Source organism: Arachis hypogaea, chromosome 17, assembly GCF_003086295.3.
Source record: "Arachis hypogaea cultivar Tifrunner chromosome 17, arahy.Tifrunner.gnm2.J5K5, whole genome shotgun sequence".
Lineage (NCBI taxonomy): Eukaryota > Viridiplantae > Streptophyta > Magnoliopsida > Fabales > Fabaceae > Arachis > Arachis hypogaea.
Window position 1 is genome coordinate 83,602,548 of NC_092052.1, and position 23,417 is coordinate 83,625,964.

Sequence of the window (23,417 nt, forward strand, 5' to 3'; positions counted from 1 at the left end):
CAGCCATAGGACAGGCATGCATCATATGCATTTGTATGCTTTGCTTGGGTTTGAACTTGTTTTGGTTTGCCTAATTGTTAAACCATTCTTAACTGCTACTTGAACTATTTGCTGTAACTGCTACCTATTTGTGCTTTCCTTGTCTGTCTTGCCTGTGTTTGTCCTGGCGTGCTACATTTGAGAATGAAATTTGGTGCTGAATTAATGACTGTGTTGTTTGATTGTGTGGTTGATTTTTGATTGAGATTTTCTTATAAGAAAAGAAATGTTTCGAACTTCTAAAAGATTAAACATTGTTTCTTTGAAAAAGTTTTTAACGATTTCCTATTGGTTTTAAAAGATTCATAAGGTAACGATAATCACTGAGTTTGAAAACAGTTTTCTTATTAAATATCTTCTTATGACAACTTTGTAACTCCGTGGTGAGACCGTGTGGTTAGGTTCTCACCCTCCTACAGCTTTACCTTTTCAGGAACCGGATGAAGAAGCATTAAGAAGAGTTATACTGTGTTTGGTTTATATGCTGTTGTATTAATTAGATTATTTTCTTTCCTCGTCTTTATTATTACAATTTTGTAAGAGGGATAGGAATTGTATGTTTTATATGTATAATATATTGAATTATTATGTATGGAGTCTTGTATATGAATCTATGCCGGTTTGTATTTTTCTTAAGATAAAGTATTTATTTCTGGTTTTTCAAAGAAATTAGCGATACAGTGTCGAGTCATAGGCTCCTATTTTAATGTTTAGTATGTAAAGTAGTTGTAATACTTCTTGCTATCAGAGTAGCGCAGCCGGAAGTGTGACTTTTGATAGTGAGGGTGTTACCAAAGGCATTTAAGTGAGACATTAAGAAAAAACTATAGAAAAAAAAGAGCAAAGAGAGATACTTAGAGAGAAAAGCCAAAGTTTGTGTCTAATTTCTTTTTCTATTATATTTCTGTTTTAAATCTTGTATCCATGATGTATCTCTTGTTAAGTTTGGTGAGCACTTAGTGTATTATAAGTCTAGAGAGTGTACCTAGCCAAATTAAGATTGGTTAGAAGTTTGGTTTGTCCCTGATAGGATTATATTGGATCCTTGGAAATTAGTGTTTATAATATTTAAAAAGATATTAAAAATTTTACCACTGTTGTGGTGGAGACTACATGTAGGCTACATGGCACAAGGACAAGGTAGTTGAATAAGGATATATAGTTGTGTCTTCTTCTCTTTTTTATTTTGTTTTTATTTTTATTTTTTTAAAAGATAAAATAAAATTGTCTCATGCATAATCAATTTTATAGAGTGAAGATAGAAAAGCTAAGTTTAATTTTTTTATTTGAAAATTAATTGATCAAATTTAAAAGAATACTATAGATTCAACTCCTTATTTTCTATGTCTTTAAAAATTTTTATAACGAAAAAGAGATAGTTAAATTAAAATAAAAAAATATTTTAATATATTTTTTAATTATTATTGCATAAAAAAATTAGATAATCTTTTAATTTTTAAATATTACATTTAGTGTAGAGTATAAACATCTATTGAATCATTTTTAAAATTTTTCGTTTGAACTCCACTTTATTATACTAAAACAGTAACTTTTATTTTATAGTTATATTATATAATGTTAAATGTCTTAGATTTTATAGAATTAGAATTTCATGTACCATCTATTTAATAAAACTCTTATGTTTAATTTTTAAATAAGTCCAACATCTCATTGTATATTGTAACTAACTCTTTGTATTTATAATAATAACAATAATAATAATAATAATAATAATAATAATAATTTATGGACATGACGGTGGAAATCAGATCTCGCATCATTCTTTTACTGGATTTATATATTAAAATAATATTTTAGATGAAAAGAATAAAAAAAAGTAATCCACATGATATGAACAACAATTCATGCCAAAAAAATCACATGTTACTGTAGTTGTCGGTCAATTAGAAAAGTAGGAGGATATGTAAAGTGGCTTGGCTTGCACTCTTCAGCAAGACTTTACGAGAATTCAGACAAGCTGATCAGGATTTCTAAACATCTACTACACGTGTTCTTCAATTATGTAAATCTATAAATCTGTATAAAATTGTACCTGGACACTAGAGTGACCCTAAATTTTTATATGAGGAATGCTAGGGAGTCAGTAACATTTAGGATTTATAGCCATCAAATAGCCATCAATGAGGTTTTTAATGGTGTGAGATTAATGTGAGATTTCATCCAATGGCTCACTCTTCTTTGATGGTTACATGCTGGCCAGAATTTGATAAAATTGCTGGTCCCCTAGACTTTTCCTTTTTATATTGTCTATACAATTCTTTTATTTTGTAATCTTCTCAAGTGTTATAACTTATAAGCCCCAAATTCTTAAAATAATATTACAACTCGGCTGTCTTCATTAATCAACCAATAGAAATTATACATTGCAATAAAAGCCAAAAACAGTAAATTTTGGCCCGTTAATCCTCTAAATAATTTTTGGGGTAAAATGTACAATTAAACCAAATAAATATCAAAATTACACAAATCAACTAAAAATAAAAATATTACATGAATCTCTTAAAAACATATTCTTATATAATTCGAATGAGTCTCATTCGAATTAGACAAACCAACACTAATTCGAATCAGACCAATTCAAATTAGTAGTGATGCATATAAATCGAATTTGGCCAATTCGAATTATGCATACATGGAATATAATACTAAATCGAATCACATTGATTTGAATTATACATACACGTGAGCCACAGTAATTTGAATCAATCAGATTCGAATTATCCACGGTTTATTGCACATGGTAATTCTAAACAAGTTGTTTCGATTTATCCATGGTATAGGCAGCCTAAGGTAATTCGAATCACCCTCATTCGAACTACTAAAGCTTTCTCTATAAATAGAGTTCAAATTAAACTCATTCGAACTATAATTCCAAATTGCTGCCCCACTGAATCCTAGAGAAAACTCTTTCCCTATGACTCCAACAAAGTGTTCAACATTATATTCCGCCGATGGGGGATAACCCGGACCAGCTTTATCGGTTGGATGGTGTCGCCCATATAGCGGGTGTCATCAATGAAGAGGTTAGTGCGCATTTTTCATTTTAAATAGGATTTAATGTGTTAATTTTATATTTTTATTTTTTGTTTCTAATAATGCTAGTCATTATTTACAGTTCTTAAGTTAAATTGAGTGGTTATATTAGCAGTTTATTAGTTTGTAGATGTTCGACGAATAAATTTCTAATTTGGATAGTGATTACAAATAAGTAGAAGAGTATGAGTAGTAAAGATAATTGGGGGGGGGGGGTGAAACTTATTTAGGGTAAGATTTTTTTGTTAACATGAATAGTAGTTATTGAAGTAAATTTTTATGTTAATGTTTGATGACCGGAAAATTGATGGTATAGAATTTCACTAATGAAATCTCGTTGCAAGTATAGTTTCTAAACCAACAATAATCCTTTCATACAAAAATTTGTTTGTCACAAGTACAAACCCCTAATAATTCTAATAACCGAAGTATTTAAACCTCAGGTCGTCTCTCAAAGAAATTGCAGTGTAGTGTTCTTGTTATTGGTTATGAGTTGTATATTTTGGGGTTTTGGATAAGAAACAAGGAAAAATAAATGGCAATGAAATTCAAATGATAAAGCGGTGTTCGCAAGGTTTAGTGTTCAAGGATCTCTATCCTTATCACTAATCATAACATGAGAATCGGCAAGGATCAATCCCATTAAATCATCCTCTAACAAGTAAAGAAAATTCAAATGAGCTATATCAATCCAAGTCCATAAGTCCTAGCTATCCACTAATTGAATTAGTGAGAACTAGAGTAAATGGTTTCAATCATCAATTACTTGGACATTAGTAACTCAAGAGTTCCTAAGTTACCATCTCAAGCCAAGAACATAAAATTCTACTCTAACATCCTCCCAAGCATTTTATCAAACACTTGGAAGGCATAAAAGGAAAGCAATAATATGATTGCAATAAAAGCAAATCTTCACTACTCAATTGCAAGGAAATTAATAACAACAATTCAATTAAACAATAAAGAAAATCAAAACATGAATTGCATTAGAAGAAAAATAGGAGAAACAAAAGTGCATCAACATAAAAGTAGAGAAGTACAAGAATTAAATGCTAAACTAGAGAGAGGAGATATAGAAGAACAAGAATTACAAAAGAAAAAGTAAATCAAAGCATGAAATTAACCTAGATCTAAGAATTCCTAATCTACCTCTAACCTAATTCTAGAGAGAAGAGAGAGCTTCTCGCTCTAGAAACTAACTTTTCCTCCAAAACTAAACTAAACTAAAACTAATGATAACTAGCTTGTTGATCCCCCTTCAATACTTGGGTTAAATAGCATCAGGGGTGAGTTGGATTTGGGCCTGGGAAGCCCAGAAATCGCCCCTACCGGATTGCCTTTAAGTGAGTCACGTGCGAGCACCGACGCGTACGCATGGGTCACGCGTACGCGTCGCTTGACACTTTGCTATCCACGCGTACGCGCCATGTTAGCTTGAATTCTAGCACTAACTCTCAAAATCACAAAAGAATTCCTAATCAATGATGTACATTCTAAGGCAATTCCTAGGGAGAACGACCCGGGATCAATACTCTCGGTCATAGATTTTAGAATTGTTTGATGCGATATTTGCGTGTTGGTTAGACTATACTCACGATTGGATTCATTGTTAATTTCTAACCGACATACGAATATTTCGGCTCATCAACCGCACTCACAATTTTTGTTCATCAAAATGGCGCCATTGCCGGGGAATTGCAATCATGTGTCTTGTTATTGGTTATTGTATATATGTGAATATTGTGAATATATTTGCCTTTTACTTCTTTGTTTGTTTTTGGTAGTTATAGAAGTTTGTTCTCTTTATTTGCTACTAGTTTTTGTTTTTATTTTCTCTTGCTACTATGAATTCTCACTTTGCCTATGAGTTTGGTTCTAACTATGTTGTAGGAAATAGGAGCTACAATGAAGATGTGTATCAAGGATGGGACACTCAAGGGTGGGAGGAGCCATATGTATATGATTAATCCTCTTGGCAACAACCTCCACCATTGGACTATGAACAAGAGCCATTCCATGATGCATATCAATCCAATGGTTATGGTGAATCTCTTTATGACAATCAACAACCACCACCATATGCCTATGAGCCATATCCTCAATATAGCCCTCAACCATACTTACAAGCCCCTTACCACCAAACACCTCCATATGACCCTAATCCATATCCAACATACCAACCACCTTTTGAGCCATATGAGTCACACATAGAACCACCACAATTCCATCACAATTACTCCCAAGAACTACCTAAATATACATCACCTCCATACCCTTACCAAGAAGAACCACCTTCCTATTATGAACCCTTCCTCCAAAATAATAAACCTTCTTATTCACCCCAAGCCCCAATAGATGAGTCTCTCATTTTTCTACTTCAAGGACAACGGGATATGCAAAGGAGTGCACTAGAATATGTGACTACCTAGACTAAGGTAGTAAGCACTTTGGCCTCCCAATGCTTGAACACTCAAGGAACTCCCATGGCCACATGTGGAGAATCAATTAAAGAGCATAGCATGAAGAAGAGATTGGAAAATCCGGTGGAGAATGAGGAGCTAGACTTTTTGTTAGAATAATTGGAGGAGCCTATGATTATTGAAAAAAAGAAAGAAGTGGTTGTAGACTTAGGAGATGCGGAACCTCCATGGGATCCTAGAGTCATGGAAAATTCCTCCAAGAAGATTGAATTTGATGTTGAGGTGGAGAGTGCACAACCTCCAAAATGATTTTTGAATGAAGAATTGGAGGGAATGAAGCAAGAATTGAGTTCCCTTGGCAATGACGATCAAGAATCCAATCTTAGTGGTGAAGAATCCTTTGAACTTGAAGAACCTTCTCCCATTCTCCCATTTATGATTTGAGTGATAGAAAAGAGTTAGATAAAATTGATGAACAAAGGATTGAAATTGAAGAAGTTTGTGAAGAGGTAGAAGTTGTCAAGGAAGAACACAAGGGAGTAGAGCTTGCAAGGACATTGGAAACACCTCTCCCCAAGCCATCACCATCCATTCTTTCATTCAAGTGGGTAAATCCCTTATACTTAAGCTTTATTATTCCCCTTGAATATGGTCTACTTGAGATGGATGGTCAACTTAGACATCTTTGTGGCTTTAAGAGTAAAAGGGAGATGGTTAGTGGTTGGAAACATTATTCTAAGTTCATGATGGTTGCATGTTCAAAGCTTAATAGCAAGGATTGGTGTAGAGATAGATTGCTTGGGCCTAGGAGAATGTTTGGGTGCTTAAATGAGAATTCTGTGGTCATGCCACCCGGATGGAATCATGATGATAAACTTGAAGACGGGTGTGAAAACAAAGTGTGGGATCCCGAATTACAAGATGTGGATCAACTTTGGGAGCTCATGGTTTCTGAGGAACTCCATCAAAGCTTGGAGCTATTAATTGTGAATGATGGAGCTTATCGGAAGTCCAAGCATTAGTGGATGTTCAAGGATGGTTTCAAGCACAAGCCACCTTGATGGAAGCTCCCCATAAGTCCAACTTAAGGACAATAAATTAAAGTGCTAGGTTGGAGACACCCCACCATAGTAACATCTTTCATTTTTTTCTTTTGTAAATATTGGTAGAAATTAGTTTGATTTCATGTTTTGATTGGTTTGTTGAGTCTATTTGGTAGTTTAGTATGTTAAATAAGGTTTTATGGTGTTTTGATAGCTGTTCGAAGGTTTGGAATGCTTGGTTTGGTGCAAGAACTTGGAAAAATTTTGAAAAACAGAGCATCAACCCACGCGTACGCTTCCCTCACGCGTACGCGTGCCCCAAGATTTTCGGACAATCCACACGCATGCGTCATCCACGCATACGCGTGGATACAAAATTTCACATTCCATACATTTTACCAAAGAGTTGTGCGAGTTTTGGGCTGGCATTGTGCGTTTCGCACAAGCTTACCCACGCGTACGCGTCGCCTCTCTAAATAACCCACCACGCGTACGCGTCGACACCATTTCACCCATCCACACTTACACGTCACACCACGCGTATGTGTGGATTGCCCTGTTGCACTTCTCTTCTTTTCTCATCTTCTTTATATTTCTTTCCTTCCCATATCTTTTCTTCTCTTCTTTCCACCCTTCAATCATCATCCAACACTACCAAATACCATCTATAACAATTTCTTTTAGTTAATTAGTTAGTTGTTTAGTTAGTTAAATTTTCATTTAATTAGTTCTTTGATTGAGGTTATATTTTGCCACTTGGTTTTGAGTTCTTCATGCTTAATTTTATGAATACCAAGTGAATGAGAATCGCCTTCAAACTTCTTAAATCTTTTTGAATTGCATGATTTGGCCAACATGTGATTTGAACACTTTTCTTTGATTAGGCAAATTCTTGTTATTGGATGTTGAGCATTTATCTTAATGCATTGTGTTTCTTGATCATATGCATCCATATGTTATATATTTGCTTGAATGCTTTCATGCTTCTTTATCGCTTGTTTGGTTGTCTTAACCTACGAGTTTAAAGTATTTCAAGCACACTATAATGAGGGTAGTGCATGCTTCTTTTGTGTAATTGTGACAAAGCTTTCTATGCTAGTGTGCATGTGTTTTAAACTGCGCGTAATTTAGGACCCACACACCTATCTTTCATTAATGTCACACTAATTCACTCACTTTATTCTAGTGATTTACCTCATTCCAACAATTTAGGCTTCCTTACTTTTGCATTTACTTGTCTTCTTTTCCTATTTTCTAATTTCAAGATGTTTGTCATAAGTAAAAACAGAAGCGGGAAAAAGACAAGCAGCAACCAGTTGACCTACCAGCTGAAGGTAGCAACTCGGAGAGTCGTAGTACCCCCTTGCTCATCTTTGAATGCACTGAGGATGGTGCAAACTTTTAAGTGTGGGGAGGTCGTCCGACCAGTCGGCATTTTTGGGTGACAAGTTTCTAATCCCAACACTTTTGCATTTCATTTTATTTTAGGTCCTTTAGGATTTTTTGTTGCATACACATATATAATAAGATTAGTCAAAATAATAAAATTCTCCAAGAAAAACATTCTTAATAGGGCATTGACATCCCAATTGATTTGAGTGAAAATGTTTCATAGAACTTGCTTGAATTATACATTGTGGATCATGTTTTTGAGCTAAGAACACACAACCTTGTGAGACTTGAGCCTAATTGCGTGGTTACATCTTATAACCAGTTATCTTCCTTCTTGTGTGAATTATTCTCTTTCTATGATTGTAATCTTTGATTTGTTTAATTCTTTATGTCCATTATTTTGTGTATTCATGCATTTATATGATTGAGGCCATTGTTTCATTGAGCTCACTTACCCAAGTAGCCTTACCTTTTATCAACCTTAGTTAGCCAACTTTGAGCCTACGATTAACCTACTCTGTTCTTAATTTAGCACATTACAAGCCTTAAAGAAAAAATAATAAATGTCCTTAATTTGGATCTTTGATTAGCTTAGGCTAGTGAGTGTGTGTATCATTCAAGTGTGGGGAAACTTGGGACATTGGTTGAGGTAAAAGGGTATTTTTGTATTTTGTTGAAAATATTGGGAATTGGGTACATACTCATGTGTTAATTAAATGTGTAAACCATATGCATTGATACCTTTGTGTATAAGTACAAGAAAAAAAAGAAAAAAAGAGAAAAACAAAAAAAATATATGAATGAATAATAGAAAAGAAAAAAATAGAAAGAAAAGAAAAAAGAAAAAGAATGAAATAAAAAGGGGACAAAATGCTCCAAAGTAAAGTTCAATAAAAAAATCAATGCATATGTGTGGTGATCAAAAAGAAAATGCATGAGTTGTGAAAAAGTGAAGAATGGGTAGTTAGGTTAGTGCTTAAATTGTATAGGCTGTCATAGGTTAGGTGGGAAGCTTAAGTTGATCAAAGATTCAAATTTTTAGTCCACTTAACCATATGCATCCTACCTTGACCCTAGCCCCATTACAACCTATGGGAAAGTCCTCATTATTCTTGTATGCATGCATAAAATAATTGTTGATTGTTAGACGAAAAACAAATCTTGGAAAGCATGATTAGGGGAGAATTGAGTGAATCGACCCTAAACACTTGAGCGACTAGAGCGGATACACATCCAGTGAGGGTTCGATTGCTCAATTACATGTTTTCACCTATGATCATCACTTTTCTTGCAAGTTTGTAAAAATCTTTAATAACTCAATTCAATTGTGGATTTGATTTGATTGCTATTACTTTAGTCCTTGTTCTTATATATGTTCTCTTGGAAATTGATTTATTTTGACCAAGTATTTGCATTCATAAAGATAGTTGCATGTAGATAGGTTGCATTTAACTAGTTTGCGATGAATAAATGTTGATACCCTTTGTTTCTCTCTTGATTTTAGCATGAGGACATGCTTGGTTTAAGTGTGGAGAGGTTGATAAACTCCATTTTTAGGCTTTATCTTGTGTTGATTTTAGGAGATTTTATTACCTTTTCTCATATTTATTCAATGAAATAGCATGGTTTCATGATTTTCTCCTTATTTGTGCTTAAGTGTGAAAACATGCTTTTTAGACCTCTAATTAGCTAAATTTAATTCACCTTTGATTCCACTAGATGCCTTGATATGTTTGTTAGTGAATTCAGGTTGAAAAGGCTAGGAATGGATCAAGGGATTGAAGAGAAAAGAATGCAAAATGGAGAACACATGGAAAACCAAGGATTTGGGATGTACGCATCGACACGCACGAGTGGAAAGTGAAGTCGCATGGCGACGCGTACGTGTGACATGATGCGTACGTGTGGATAGAAAATGCCATCGACGCGTACGCGTGACCCATGCGTATGCGTCGGTGCTCACACGTGACCCACTTAAAGTGAATCCGCTGGGGCGATTTCTGGGCTGCCCAGGCCCAAATCCAACTCATCTCTAATGCTATTAAACCCAAGGAGTGAAGGGGGATGAACTAACTAGTTTGTTAGAGTTTAGTTTTATCATGCTTTAGTTAGTTTTTAGAGAGAGAAACTCTCTCTTCTCTCTAGATTAGGGTTCTTAGTTTAGATCTAGATCTACTTCTTCTCTTGCTTAATTTTTCTTTTTCATCTTTAATTGTTCTCTTGTAGTTGTATCATTCTACTTCTCTTATAATTCCTTTGTATTGTTAGTTGTAGTTTATGAATCCTTTTGTAGATTTACATTTTCCTTTAATGCAATTCATGTTTGATTTCTTCTATTGTTTAATTAATTATTGTTATTAATTCTTTACAATTAGTAGTTGTTAGATTTCATTCTTGTTATCATTTTACTACGCTTTCCTTTTATGCCTTCCAAGTGTTTGACAAAATGTTTAAAAGGATGTTAAAGTAGATTTTTGTGTTCTTGGCTTAGGATGGTAACTTAGGTGAACTTGAGTTACTAATGTCCAAGTGATTGATAATTGGTAGCCATTGACTCTAACTCTCATTAATTCAATTAGTGAATAGTTAGGACTTATGGACTAGGATTGATATAGCTCATTTGACTTTCCTTTTATTACTAGAGGATGACTTAATGAGATTAATCCTTGAAATTATGATATTGTGGTTAGTGAAAAAGGATAGAGATCCTTAACCATCAACCCTTGCTAAGACCTTTTTATCATGCGCCTGGACGAGGGATTCGTTCCGTACTTGCAGATGGCCGGTTTATACCATCTTGCGAGGCTGAATGAGACTTGGTTTAGGTTGGATGAGCCATGGGTTAGTGTATTCGTGGAGCGATGGCATCCGCAAATGCACACGTTTTATACCGTTGTGCCGATCTGATATCACCAGAATACTCGGTTGCGGAGTCACGTGCTGGCAGAGGTGGGATAGAAAAAATGACCACGACTCAACATTCTCATCCTCCACGAGTGCAAATGCAATATGGCAGGTGGTGCACGAAATTGTGATCTTTGGCACCCAAAGACATGGTACGCACAATCATAATCTCAATTCTTCTTCACAACTCTGCATAACTAGCCAGCAAGTGCACTGGGTCGTCCAAGTAATAAACCTTACGTGAGTAAGGGTTGATCCCACGGAGATTGTCGGCTTGAAGCAAGCTATGGTCATCTTGTAAATCTCAGTCAGGCAGATTCAAATGGTTATGAGGTTTGATAATTAAAATATAAATAAGATATAAAATAAAGATAGCAATACTTATGTAATCCATTGGTGAGATTTCAGATAAGTGTATGGAGATGCTTTGTTCCTTCTGAATCTCTGCTTTCCTACTGTCTTCATTCAATCATTCATACTCCTTTTCATGGTAAGCTGTATGTTGGGGATCACCGTTGTCAATGGCTACCGTCTGTCTTCTCAGTGAAAATGGTCCAAATGCGCTATCACCGCACGGCTAATCATCTGTCGGTTCTCACTCATGTTGGAATAGGATCCATTGATCCTTTTGTGTCTGTCACTATGCCCAATGCTCGCGAGTTTGAAGCTCGTCACAGTTATCCCATTCCAGGTCCTACTCGGAATACCACAGACAAGGTTTAGACTTTTTAGATCTCAAGAATGCTGCCAATTGATTCTAGCTTATACCACGAACACTCCGATCTTTCGGAATGGAGGCTAAGAGATACACACTCAAGCTATTGCTAATAGAATGGAAGTGGTTATCAGGTACACGTTCATAGGTGAGAATGATGATGAGTATCACGGATCATCACATTCATCAGGTTGAAGTGCGAGTGAATATCTTGGAATAAGAATAAGCTTGAATTGAATAGAAAAATAATAGTACTTTGCATTAATTCATGAAAAACAGCAGAGCTCCACACCTTAATCTATGGGGTGTAGAAACTCCACCGTTGAAAATACATAAGTGATGAAGGTCCAGGCATGGCCGAATGGCCAGCCCCCTAAACGTGATCAAGAGATCAAAATTGATACAAAGATAATCTCAAAAATGATCCAAAGATGTGAAATAAATCACTAAAAGTAGTTTTTGTACTAAACTAGTAGCTAGGGTTACAGAAAATAAGTAAATGATGCAGAAATCCACTTCCGGGCCCACTTGGTGTGTGCTTGGACTGAGCATTGAGCTTTACACGTGTAGAAACTTCTCTTGGAGTTAAACGCCAGGTTGCAACCTGTTTGTGGCGTTTAACTCTGGTTTGTAACCTATTTCTGGCGTTTAACTTCAGAATAGGACAGGAAGTTGGCGTTTGAACGCCAGTTTGCATCGTCAAAACTTGGTTAATAGTTTTGTGGAGGAAAGTGCATCCCTTGAGGCATCTCAGGGATTTCATGATGAGGAATTTCTTCATGCTCTTGTTGAGGTCCATGATTGGGCTCTCTTGTTTGCTTCATCTTTTTCTTAGTGATGGGCTTGTGAGATGAATCTCTCCATCTCCCATGACTCGAAGGTGAAAGCAATTGCCTTTCCTTTCCTCTTTCTAGAGGTTTCTCCGGCCTTAGGTGCCATAAATGGTTATGGAAAATAAAAAGCTTTAGCTTTTTCCGCACCAAAACTAAAAAGTTTTCTCATCCTCGAGCAAAAGAAGAGAGAGGCGGTTAGAAGAAGAAGAAATGGAGGAGATGGAGGGTAGTGTTGGTTGCAGCCAGGGGGAGTTTTATATGGTTATGTTGTGTGAAAAGAAAGGAATGATGAGGGGCTTATATAAGAGTGGAGTGGAGAGAGAATTCTTGTAATAGGGGTTGGGTTTGGGAGGGAGATGGATGTGATTGGTGGAGGTTATTTTGGGAAAGAGTGTTATGGAAAGGTGTAAAGAGGAGAGAAGAAGAGGTGTTGTCCTGTGGGGTGCACAGATCCTGAGGGGTCAAGGACTTATCATCTCTGCTCCATTTAGGCGTGTAAATGTCCTTAGAGTACAATCCTGGCATTTAACGCCAGACTGCTGCTTGTTTCTGGTGTTAAACGCCAGACTGTAGCTTGTTTCTGGCATTAAACGCCAGCTTTTCTCCCTTTATTGGCGTTTAACGCCAAGTTGGTACTTGTTTCTGGCGTTTAACGCCAGCTTGATGCTTCTTTCTGGCGTTAAACGCCAGTCTGATTCTTCTTACTGGCGTTTAAATGCCAGTAAGCTCTTCCTCCAGGGTGAGCTATTTTTAATGCTGTTTTTCATTCTGTTTTTGATTTTTCAGTTGTTTTTGTGACTTCACATGATCATCAACCTACAGAAAACATAAAATAACAATGGAAAATAAATAGATATATTTAAATAACATTGGGTTACCTCCCAATAAGGCGCTTCTTTAATGTCAATAGCTTGACAGTGAGCTCTCATGGAGCCTCACAGATAATCAGAGCAAGGTTGGGGCCTCCCAACACCAAACTTAGAGTTTGGTTGTGGACTCCTAACACCGAACTTAGAGTCTGAATGTGGGGGTTTTGTTTGACTCTGTATAGAGAGAAGCTTTTCATGCTTCCTCTCCATGGTTATAGAAGGAGAACCTTGAGTCTTGAATACAAGGTAGACCTCATTCAACTGAAGGACCAACTCTCCTCTGTCAACATCAATCACAGCTTTTGCTGTGGCTAGGAAGGGTCTGCCAAGGATGATGAATTCATCCTCATCCTTTCCGGTGTCTAGGTATGAAATCAGCAGGAATGTGAAGGCCTTCAACCTTCACTAGCACGTCCTCTACTATTCCATAAGCCTGTTTCATTGATTTGTCTGCCATCTCTAGTGAGATTCTTGTAGCTTGTACCTCAAAGATTCCCAGTTTCTCCATTACAGAGAGTGGCATGAGGTTTATCCCTAACCCCAGGTCACATAGAGCCTTCTCAAAGGTCATGGTGCCTATGGTACAGGGTATGAAGAATTTTTCGGGATCCGGTTTCTTCTGAGGTAATGTCTGCCTTATTAATGCATTCAGTTCATTGGTGAACAAGGGGGGTTCATCCTCCCTAGTCTCAGTACCAAATAACTTAGCATTCAGCTTCATGATTTCTCCTAGATATTTAGCAACTTGCTCTTCAGTGATGTCTTCATCCTCTTCAGAGGAAGAATATTCATCAGAGCTCATGAATCGCAGAAGGAGGTTCAATGGAATCTCTATGGTCTCTATATGAGCCTCAGATTCCTTTGGTTCCTCAAAGGGAAACTCTTTTCTGTCCAGAGGACGTCCCATAAGGCTTTTCTCACTGGGACTCACGTCCACCTCACTCTTTCCAGGTTCGACCATGTTGGTCATGGTTATGGCCTTGCACTCTCTCTTAGGATTTTCTTCTGTATTGCTTGGGAGAGTACTGTGAGGAGTTTCAGTAATCTTCTTACTCATCTGACCCACCTATGCCTCCATGTTTCAAATGGAAGACCTTGTTTTATTCATGAAACTTAGTGTGGTCTTGGATAGATCAGAGACTATGGTTGCCAGGCTAGAATGGCTCTGTTCAGAATTCTCTATTTGTTGCTGAGAAGATGATGGAAAAGGCTTGCTATTGCTAAACCTATTCCTTCCACCATTATTATTGAAGCCTTGTTGAGGCTTTTGTTGGTCCTTCCATGAGAAATTTGGATGATTTCTCCATGAAGGATTATAGGTGTTTCCATAGGGTTCTCCCATGTAATTCACCTCTGCCATTACAGGGTTCTCAGGATCATAAGCTTCTTCTTCAGAAGATACTTCTTTAGTACTGTTGGATGCAGCTTGCAATCCATTCAGAATCTGAGAAATCATATTGACTTGCTGAGTCAATATTTTGTTCTGAGCCAATATGGCATTTAGAGTATCAATTTCAAGAACTCCCTTTTTTCTGAGGTGTCCCATTGTTCATAGGACTCCTCTCAGAGGTGTACTTGAATTGGTTATTTGCAACCATTTCAATGAGTTCTTAAACTTCTGCAGGGGTTTTCAGATGAAGAGATCCTCTTGCAGAATGGTCCAATGACATTTTTGACAACTCAGACAGACCATCATAGAATATACATATGATGCTCTATTATGAAAGCATGTCAGTAGGACACCTTTTGATCAGTTGGTTATATCTTTCCCAAACTTTATAGAGGGACTCACCTTCCTTCTATCTGAAGGTTTGGATTTCCACTCTAAGCTTGCTCATCTTTTGAGGTGGAAAGAATTTGGCCAGGAAAGCACTGAGCAGCTTTTCCCAAGAGTTCAGGCTTTCCTTAGGTTGTGAATCCAACCAGGTTCTAACTCTGTCTCTTACAGCAAAAGGGAAAAGTATAAGCCTGTAGACCTCGAGATCAACTCCATTGGTCTTGACAGTGTCATAGATTTGCAAGAATTTAGCTAAAAATTGATGAGGATCTTCCGTTGGAAGTCCATGAAACTTGTAATTCTGCTGCATTAGAGAAACTAATTGAGGCTTAAGCTCAAAGTTGTTTGCTCCAATGACAGAAATTGAGATGCTTCATTCATAGAAGTTAGAAGAGGGTGCAATAAAGTCACCAAGCATCTTTCTTGCATCTCTACCATTGTTATTGGGTTCGGCCATGTCTCCTTCTTTTTTGAAAATTTCTGTCAGGTCATCTCTAGAGGGTTGTTCTTTAGCTTCTCTTAGTTTCCTCTTTAGATTCTTCTCAGGTTCAGGATCAGCTTCAATAAGAATGTCTTTATCGCTGTTTCTGCTCATATGAAAAAGAAGAGAACAGAAAAGAAGAGAAATCCTCTATGCCACAGTATAGAGATTCCTTTATGTGAGTAGAAAAAGAGAAGAATAGAAGAAGGAGAAGAGAAAAATTCGAACACAGAGAAGAAGAGGGGGTTCGAATTATGAGTAGAAGAGAAGTGTTAGTAGATAGAAAGAGATGAGAGAGGGGAGAATTCGAAAATTAAATAAAATAAAATAAAAATATTTTTGTTTTTATTTTAAATATTAGTTATAATTTGAAATTTAAAAGAGAAATAAAATAAAATCAAATTAAAGTTTAAAACAATTAGATAATTAAAAAGGAATTTTGAAAAAGAGGGGAGGAGTTTTCGAAAATTAGAAAGAGAAAATTAGTTAGGTGGTTTTGAAAAAGATATGATTGAGATAGAAAACTTTTAAAATCAAACAAAAAGTTAAGTGTTTAATTGAAAAAGATTTGAAAATCAAATTTGAAAAGATAAGAAGTTAGAAAATATTTTGAAATTGATTTTGAAAAAAAAGATATGGTTGAAATTTATTTTGAAAAAGATTTGAAAGGAAATTTAAAAGATTTGATTTTGAAAATTAAAGTTGATTACTTGACTAACAAGAAATTAAAAGATATGATTCTTAAAATTTAAAGATTGAACTTTTCTTAATAAACAAGTAACAACTTGAAATTTTTGAATTAAAACATTAAATGTTAGTGAGATTTTCGAAAATATGAAGTAAGAATAAGAAAAAGATTTGAAAATCAATTTGAAATTTTCGAAAATATGAAAGAAAAAATGAAAAATATTTGATTTTTGAAAAAGATTTGAAAAAGATAGAGTTTTTAAATTGAAAATTTGACTTGACTCATAAGAAACAATTAAATTTTAAAATTTTTTGAATAAGTCTACTCAAATATTCGAAATTTATGAGAAAAATAAGGGAAAGATATATTTTTTTATTTTTGAATTTTTAATGAGGAGAGAGAAAAACATCAAAATGACTCAAAACATGAAAATTCAAGATCAAAACACATTACGCATGCAAGAACACTTTGAATGTCAAGATGAACGCCAAGAACATAATTTTGAAAAATTTTTAAGAAAAGAAAAACATGCATGACACTAAACTTAAAAATTTTTATTCTCTAGACACTAATAATTCAAGAATGCATATGAAAAACAAGAAAAGACACAAAACAAGAAAATGCAAAGATCAGATAATGAAGATCATCAAGAACAACTTGAAGATCATGAAGAACATTATGCATGAGTTTTTGAAAATCTTTATGAAAATAAAAAAAAATTTGCAATTGACACCAAACTTAAAAATTGACATTAGACTCAAACAAGAAACATCAAAATTTTTGGTTTTTATGATTTTATTAAATTTTTTTGTATTTTTTCGAAAATTATTTTGGGAAGAACGAAAAAGAAGAAATTTTTTTTTGTATTTTTCAAAAATAAGAAATAAAAGCTTAAAAATAAAATAAAATTACCTAATCTGAGCAACAAGATGAACCGTCAGTTGTCCAAATTCGAACAATCTCCGGCAATGGGGCCTAAAACTTGGTGCATGAAATTGTGATCTCTGGCGCCCAAAGACTTGGTACACACAATCAGATCTCTGGTAATGGCGTCAAAAACTCAATACGCCTACTCATAATCTCAATTCCTTTTCACAACTCCGCACAACTAACCAGCAAGTGCACTGGGTCGTCCAAGTAATAAACCTTACGTGAGTAAGGGTCGATCCCACGGAGATTGTCGGCTTGAAGCAAGCTATGGTCATCTTGTAAATCTCAGTCAAGCAGATTCAAATGGTTTTGGGATTTTGATAATTAAAATATAAATAAAATAGAAAATAAGATAGAGATACTTATGTAATTCATTGGTGAGAATTTCAGATAAGCGTATGGAGATGCTTTATTCCTTCTGATCCCCTGCTTTCCTATTGCCTTCATCCAATCATTCATACTCCTTTCCATGGCAAGCTGTATGTTGGTGGATCACCATTGTCAATGGCTACCATCCGTCCTCTCAGTGAAAATGGTCCAAATGCGCTATCACCGCACGGCTAATCATCTGTCGGTTCTCACTCATGTTGGAATAGGATCCATTGATCCTTTTGCGTCTGCCACTACGCCCAGCACTCGCGAGTTTGAAGCTCGTCACAATCATCCCTTCCCAGATCATACTCGGAATACCACAGACAAGGTTTAAACTTTTTGGATCTCAGGAGTGGCCGCCAATTGATTCTAGCTTATACCACGAAGACTCTGATCTTGAACCAGGAGCCCAAGACATAAACACTCAAGCTATTGCAGATAGAACGGAAGTGGTTGTCAGGCACGCGTTCATAGGTGAGAATGATGATGAGTGTCACGAATCATCACATCCATCAGGTTGAAGTATGAGTGAATATCTTGGAATGAGAATAAGCTTGAATTGAATAGAAAAATAATAGTACTTTGCATTAATTCATGAGGAACAGCAGAGCTCCACACCTTAATCTATGGGGTGTAGAAACTCCACCGTTAAAAATACATAAGTGATGATGGTCCAGGCATGGCCGAATGGCCAGCCCCCAAGTCTAAGGAAAAATGTTCCAAAGATGTAAATACAATAGTAAAAAGTCCTATTTATACTAAACTAGTTACTAGGGTTTACAGAGATAAGTAAATGATGCAGAAATCTACTTTTGGGGCCCACTTGGTGTATGCTTGGGCTGAGCATTGAGCTTTCATGTGTAGAGACTCTTTTTGGAGTTAAACACCAGGTTGTAGCCTGTTTCTGGCGTTTAACTCTGATTTGGAACCTGTTTCTGGCGTTTAACTCCGGAATAGGGCTGGAAGTTGGCGTTTGAACACCAGTTTGTGTCATCAAAATTCAGGAAAAGTATGGACTATTATATATTGCTGGAAAGCCCAGAATGTCTACTTTCCAACACAATTGAGAGCGTGCCAATTGGGCTTTTGTAGCTCGAGAAAATCCATTTCGAGTGCAAGAGGGTCAGAATCCAACAACATCTGTAGTCCTTTTTCAGCCTCTGAATCAAATTTTTGCTCAGGTCCCTCAATTTCAGCCAGAAAATACCTGAACTCACAGAAAAACACACAAACTCATAGTAAAGTCCAGAAATGTGATTTTTGAATAAAAACTAATAAAAATATAATAAAAACTAACTAAAATATACTAAAAATATACTAAAAATAATACCAAAAAGCGTATAAATTATCCGCCCATCTAATCAAGATTGATCTTCATAGATGTTTTCAGAATTTATTGTATATTCTTTTCTTTTCATCCTATCTTGTTTTTAGTTTCTTGGGGACAAGCAACAATTTTCTTTTACCTCCACATACACAAATATTCCAATTCTTAGTGAAGTATTGCTGGTGTTAGGTGTCCAGAATCAAAGTATAACAAATACATTGTCAATTACTATGATAGTCGCAGGTCAAAGGAAAATTCTAATATTATGTTCGTCATAAGAATATCCTATTGACAAATATACGGTAACTATAACCATTAGGAATTCTTAGAGTGAGTCAGTTCAATAGTTATATCTCTATATATACCATTTATATATATAATTTTAATAAATAAGATCTATTAATCTTTATCCAATGAAGACTATTATATATATATATATATATATATATATATATATATATATATATATATATATATATATAGGGTTTAGGGTTTAGGGTTTAGGGTTTAGGGTTTTATTATATATATATATATATATATATATATATATATATATATATATATATATATATATTAATCTATCCGAATCACTAATGTCCCATTTTTAGTGATTCTACGATTAAGAACAATTTAAATTAAAAGTACTCATAAAACGTATATCTCATTATTGCGATCCCTATCGTAATTATTCGTTTCTAATTTTAATTAAGGACACTATCATAAATTATAAAAGTTTATTCTTATAAAAAGAAATAATAATAATAATAATTCACAATAGTATTTTGTTGGACATACACACTTATCTCCAACAATCTCCCACTTGCACTAGAGCCAATGACAGATTGGATCTAGGGAATACATGTATTTCCAACAAAATAAGCACGAAATTGTGATCATCAATGGCGCCAACAACTTGGTACGCACAATTGTAATCTCAACTCTTTTTCACAATTCCGCACAACTAACCAGCAAGTGCACTGGGTCGTCCAAGTAATACCTTACGTGAGTAAGGGTCGATCCCACGGAGATTGTCGGCTTGAAGCAAGCTATGGTCATCCTTGTAAATCTCAGTCAGGCGAATTAAAATGGTTTTGATAATTAAAATATAATTAAAACAGAAAATAAGATAGAAATACTTATGTAATTCATTGGTGGGATTTCAGATAAGCGTATGGAGGTGCTTTGTTGCTTCTGAACCTCTGCTTTCCTAGTGCCTTCTTCCAACCAGGCGTTACCTCCTTCCATGGCAAGCTGTATGATCCTCTCGGATGAAAACAAATCCATCTGCGCTGTCACCGCAGGGCTAATCATTTGTCGGTTCTCGCTAGCATCGGAATAGGACCATTGTCCTTTTGCACACTGTCACTTGCGCCCCACATTCGCAGGTTTGAAGCTCGTCACAATCGTCCCTTCCCAGATCCTACTCGGAATACCACAGGCAAGGTTTAGACTTTCCGGATCTCAGGAATGCTGTCTATTGATTCTAGCCTATACCACGAAGACTATGATCTCACGGAATGGAAGGCTCTGTTGTCAGGAGAGGCAACCATGCGTCGTGAACCAGGAGGCTAAGAGATACACACTTAAGCTATTGCAGATAGAACGGAAGTGTTTGTCAGGCACGCGTTCATAAGTGAGAATGATGATGAGTGTGACGGATCATCACATTCATCAGGTTGAAGTGCGAGTGAATATCTTAGAATAAGAAGTAGGCGTGAATTGAATAGAAAACAGTAGTAATTGCATTAATTCATGAAGAACAGCAGAGCTCCAAACCTTAATCTATGGGGTGTATAAACTCCACCGTTGAAAATACATAAGTGAAAATAGTCTAGGCATGGCCATGAGGCTAACCTCCAATGTCTAAGGACTAAATGTTCCAAAGATGTGAAATAAATCACTAAAAGTAGTTTTTGTACTAAACTAGTAGCTAGGGTTACAGAAAATAAGTAAATCATGCAGAAATCCACTTCCAGGCCCACTTGGTGTGTGCTTGACCTGAGCATTGAGCTTTACACGTGTAGAGACTTCTATTGGAGTTAAACGCCAGGTTGCAGCCTATTTGTGGCGTTTAACTCTGGTTTGTAACTTGTTTCTGGCGTTTAACTTCAGAATAGGGCAGGAAGTTGGCGTTTGAACGCCAGTTTGCGTTGTCAAAACTCGGGCAAAGTATAGACTATTATATATTGCTGGAAATTCCTGGATGTCTACTTTCGAACGCAATTGAGAGCGTGCCAATTGGGTTTCTATAGCTCTAGAAAATTCACTTCGAGTGCAGGAAGGCCAGAATCCAATAGCATCTGCAGTCCTTTTTCAACCTCTGAATCAGATTTTTGCTCAGGTCCCTCAATTTCAGCCAGAAAATACCTGAAATCACAGAAAAACATACAAACTCATATTAAAGTCCAAAAATATAAATTTTGCATAAAGACTAATAAAAACATAGTAAAAACTAACTAAATTATTCTAAAAACTACCTAAAAAATGCCAAAAAGTGTAACTAGCAATGTACCCCCCGTATTTGCCGTACAAGTGGGTCTTGTCGATACTGACCAACGGCTTGCAATGCCGAAATGCTTCAATACACGGTGGGAATGTCCAAAACAACCGGTGAAAATACACTTCAGACTGGTCCACTTGCCCACACACTCGCACAAGACTCGTCCTCAACACTATAACACTACCAGGCATCATCATCTGCACACCTAGGACCCATCGCGGTAACTCATTCTATGACTCATCCCAATCTCCATAAATTTGTGCCACAGCCTTCTGCTAAGCCAACCAAAGCCTCCTATAAGTTGGTATAAACCCGAAATGTGCCTCTGTTGCATTCAGTAGTACCTTGATACACACGGCTGCATTAGCTCTAACCATCGGCAGTATGAAGGCCGAGATCACATGATAATCAAGACTCCTGTGATCGCTCAAAATCGATGTGGCCAGACAAGTGTGAGGTCCATTGTATCGTTTTACCTCCCAAACACCTCTACGCTGGCGAAGACTGATCCTAATAAACCATGTGCACCCGTTGCCAAATTACTTACACTTCCCAAAGTACTTGCAATAATCGAGCGCCACTTTGTACTGTACCCCGCGTCGGATGCTATAGGTCTTCACGCTTAACACGTCCTCTTCTTTTTCCTGAAACTGCTGACCAACCTAAAACTCTGATAGACCTCCGGTGCCCTGTGTATTTCTGGCACCAAATCTAACAGGATCGTCAGGAACCACCTCCTGTCTTATGGCATCTAAGTCCAATGATGAAAAGTGCGAGGGGTACTACAGAGTCCCTGAGCTAGACACTTTGCCAACCCCAGCTGGATTACTCGCTGTTATGGCATCACTGCTATCATCGGCAATAATGTTCGGCTCCACATCATCAGCGTTATCATCATTCGGCAATTCATCATTGATAAGTGTCCTACCATGTAATGAAACCGGCGCCGTATCAATAATACCAACTTCTCCGTCACCACTGCGGTTGAGATTAGCTGCGAAGGATGGGGAGGCAACCACCATTGCCTGAGGTGCAATCACAGGCACTGATGAAGAGGCACCAATAGGCCTCGAACTAGAACAGGCTACCGTTGCTGGAGCTTGGGAATTCTGGTTCGAACCACCTGAGCTAGAGACCACATCTACAAGCTTGGCCAACAACTCAGGTGTCCTGACCTTGGAAAACTGCCGACGACAATGGAACAGAACCTCCAAATCCTCGTCACTCCCTATGACAAACGAATTGTATTTCACATCATCTCGCAAAACTGAAATTGGAATGTGATAGAATAACTTCTAAATCCGTTTCATGCCTTGTAACCCCAGTTTCTGTATTATAGAATTCAAGAACTCAGCAAAGCTTGTTGTAGGTTTCAGAAATACACTGAGGGGATCCTTATCAGCAAACTTAATACCAGAGCGTGTTTTTTCTTAATCGACCCTCTATAGTGCACCAACACTAAAAAACTCTCCTCACTAGCCATTGTGTTTCTCTCTAATGGGAGAAATTTACGTTCACATCATATTTATATACGTGGGGATTGATAATTCGAATCAGTCAAATTCAAATTATATAAAGACTGTTCTATGTGTAAATCGAAATAGACTCATTCGAATTACTAGGGATGTCCTTGCAAGCATAATTCGAATCAATGTGATTCGATTTAGTATTACATTGTATGCATGCATAATTCGAATTGGTTAAATTCGATTTATATGCATCACTACTAATTCGAATTGGCCTGATTCGAATTAGTGTTGGTTTGTCTAATTCAAATAGGGCTCATTCGAATTACATATAATTGTGCTTTTGGGAGATCCAGGTAACGTTTTTGCTTTTGGTTGATTTGTGTAATTTTTTTTCCATTTGGTTTAAATGTGTATTTTTCCCTAATTTTTTAGATTGGCGTTGTACATCAAAATCGTTTCTGAGATTCCAACTGTACCATTTATTTCTCTAAAATAGTTAAAAGTATAACATGCTAGTTCCTGATCCATTTTTCGTAACAGCAATGTGACTTGACAACGTGGACTATTAATGACACGTGTCGATTTATAATTTGGCCATGTCTAG